Below are 3598 nucleotides of genomic sequence, written 5' to 3' on the forward strand. Positions count from 1 at the left end.
TTGATTGTATCATACCAAGCGCGAGGAGCTTGTTTGAGGCCATACGGTGCTTTTTTTAGTTTGTACACCATATCAGGATGTTTTGGATCTTCAAAGCCACGTGGTTGAGCAACATACACTTCTTCTTCAATCTTGCCATTGAGGAAAGCACTTTTCACATCCATTTGATATAGCAAGATGTTGTGGTGATTAGCATAGACTAGCAGTATGCGAATAGCTTCAAGCCTAGCCACAGGAGCAAATGTTTCATCAAAGTCAATTCCTTCAACTTGAGTATATCCTTGTGCCACTAGACGTGCTTTGTTTTTGATGACTTGACCATGCTCATCTTGCTTGTTCCGATATATCCATTTAGTGCCAATAGTGTTATGCTTGCGAGGGTCAGGGCGCTTGACAAGTTCCCAAACATTATTCAGCTTGAACTGTTGAAGTTCTTCTTGCATGGCTTCAATCCATTCAGGTTCCTTAAAGGCTTCAGCAACTTTCTTGGGTTCAGATATTGATACAAATGAAAAGTGCCCACGGAAATTTTCTAACTGTGTTGCTCTTGAGCGAGTAAGCGGACCAGGTGCATTGATGCTATCAATTATCTTCTCAATTTGTACTTCATTTGCAACACGAGGATGAACTGGACGAAGACCTTGCTCATGCTGATCATTGTCATCATTGGAAGGATTGTCTTCGGTCTGAGAATTATCTTCAGGTTGGTTTGGTGCAGAAATGATAAGTTCCTCTTCAGGTTGTGCTTCAGAGGGCATGATTTCACAAGTTCCCATCAGCTTGATAGATTCACTGGAAGGAGCTTCATCTAATGTGCTTGGCAGGAGCTCACATTGTGAACCATTGGTTTCATCAAATTGCACGTCCACAGTTTCAACGATTTTGTAATGAAAGAGGTTGAAGACTCTGTAAGAGTGTGAATCCTTTCCATAACCGAGCATGAAGCCTTCATGTGCTTTAGGCTCAAATTTTGACTTGTGATGGGGATCCTTGATCCAGCATCTAGCACCAAAAGCTCTGAAGTAGCTGACATTTGGCTTCTTGCCAGTAAGGAGCTCATAGGATGTTTTGCCCAGAAGCTTATGGATGTAGACACGGTTGATGATGTGACAAGCTGTATCAATAGCTTCAGGCCAGAACTTTCTTGGTGTCTTGTACTCATCGAGCATTGTTTGAGCCATCTCAATGAGGGTTCTGTTCTTGCGCTCTACAATGCCATTTTTCTGAGGTGTGTATGGGGCAGAGAATTCATGAGTGATTCCCATTGTATCCAGATAAAGATCAAGCCCGGTGTTCTTGAATTCAGTGTCGTTATCACTTCTGATATGCTTGATCTTGACGCCATAATTGTTCATTGCTCAATTGGCGAATCGTCTGAAGACATCTTGTACTTCAGTCTTGTAGAGAATTATGTGCACCCATGTATATCTTGAGTAGTCATCAACAATGACGAAGCCATAGAGACACACCGTTGTTGTGAGGATAGAGTAGTGAGTAGGGCCAAATAAGTCCATGTGCAACAGCTCGAAGGGTTGATATGTCGTCATGATTGTCTTCGAGGGGTGCTTGGCCCTAGCCATCTTCCCAGCTTCGCAAGCACCACACAAATGATCTTTCTTGAACTTGACACCTTTGATGCCTATGACATGCTTCTTCTTGATGAGAGTGTGTAAGTTCCTCATGCCAGCATGTCCCAGCCTCCGATGCCAGAGCCAGCATTCTGAAGCTTTTGCAAGAAGACATACGGCAAGCTGTGGACCTGCTGAGAAATCTACCATGTATAGATCACCTTTCCTATACCCTTCAAAGACTAGAGACTTGTCAGTTTCCATTAGTACAAGGCAACAATATTTTCCGAATATCACAATCATGTTTAAGTCACAAAGCATTGAGACAGACATTAAGTTGAATCCAAGGGATTCAACAAGCATCACTTTATCCATGTGTTGATCCTTTGAGATTGCAACTCTACCTAGACCCAATACCTTGCCTTTACCAGTGTTAGCAAATGTGATTTGACTCTTGTCGGATGGACGTAAGGTTGATTCCATGAGAAGACTTCGATCACCAGTCATATGATTAGTGCATCCACTGTCCATAATCCATTCTGAAGCACGAGGTGTCATACCCTACAATGCAGTTAGGAGGATAGGCTTCACAAGGTATGTTGTGAAGCATAAGCATTTGATGTACACATGGATTATCACAGCTCTTAGCATAAGGTTAGAACTCATAGTATGACTGGTAAGCGATTCATATGTGGAATATATGGTATGAACATTTGATCATGCGTCCCTTATAGTGTTTTAGGTCCCCAGCAATAACATCGGACGCCATTGATTGCTGGCTGGAGACCATGTTCTGCAAAAGAGATTTAGTTCTTCTTCACCACCCACATCTTTAGGGGTGGCTTAGAAGCAATGAGTCTAAGTGCAACATTTGAGAATTTCGGCTTTGGAGCCCTAGCAAATAGCCTTGCAGGAGATGAATGATACTCATATGAATAAGCAGAAAAGTTCTTAGTCCTATGAACATAGCGGTTTGAAGACACGCGCTCATATTCATAAGTTTGAGTACGATTTCCCTGCAAAACATTGGCGTTAGGGTGACTCAGGTGAGTCCTGTTTCCGTATGAAGCCGTTGGACCATGTGACGCCTTTGGTCTGGGGTTTGTCTTCTTCCCTGGTGGTGTCATGACAACATTCACAGGAAGATTCTCAAGACAGCTTTTGGGAACCTAGATCTTCTTCATTGGCGGTCCATTCCTGCAGTTAGTACCAATATACCTGGCAAACACTTCACCATTCTGATTTTTGAACAGTTTATAGTTTGCGTCAAAGGATTCATCAATGATAATAGGATTAGCACAGGTAAAGCCAGATAAGGTGGATGGATCCACTGAAGGTTCCTTTGCAGCAACCCATGTGGTTTTGGGATACTGCTCAGGCTTCCAGTAGGAGCCATCATCATTCATTTTCCTCTCGAACCCAACACCCTCTTTCCTAGGGTTTCGGTTCAGAATCTGCTTTTTTGAGGACATCGCAAAGTGTCTGATGCCCTTTCAGACTTTTATACATCCCTATTTCAAGCAATGTCTTCAACCTAGCATTTTCATCAGCAATAGTAGTGGTATCCTCAGCAGAGGGGTTAGTTACCACATCAGTAGTTGAAAACAGAGCAACAGTAGCAGCAGTGGAACATTCAGCAACAGAGATAGTGTTATTACGCTCAATGCATTTTAAACATGGTGGTTCAAATCCTTCCTGAGCGGAACTGGTCTGTTGAGCGCGAAATGACTCATTCTCTTTTTGAAGATCTTCATGAGTCGCTTTCAATTTCTCAAGCTCTTGCTTCCTTTGAAGATAATCATAGGAGAGCTTTTCATAAGTGGTTGAGAGCGTCTCATGAAGACTTTCAAGTTCTTGATACTTAGCATGAAGATTTTTTATGTCTTCAACTAAGGACTGTGAACGTGTCATTTCCGCGTCCAACAGGTCATCGCTTTTGTCTAACAGTTTTTGAGTATGTTCCATAGCCCTTTGTTGTTCAGTAGCAATTTTAGCAAGTGTTTTGTAGCTGGGTTTAGATTCACAATCAG

The sequence above is a fragment of the Triticum dicoccoides genome, chromosome 7B (assembly GCF_002162155.2).
Source record: "Triticum dicoccoides isolate Atlit2015 ecotype Zavitan chromosome 7B, WEW_v2.0, whole genome shotgun sequence".
NCBI classification, from domain to species: Eukaryota; Viridiplantae; Streptophyta; class Magnoliopsida; order Poales; family Poaceae; genus Triticum; species Triticum dicoccoides.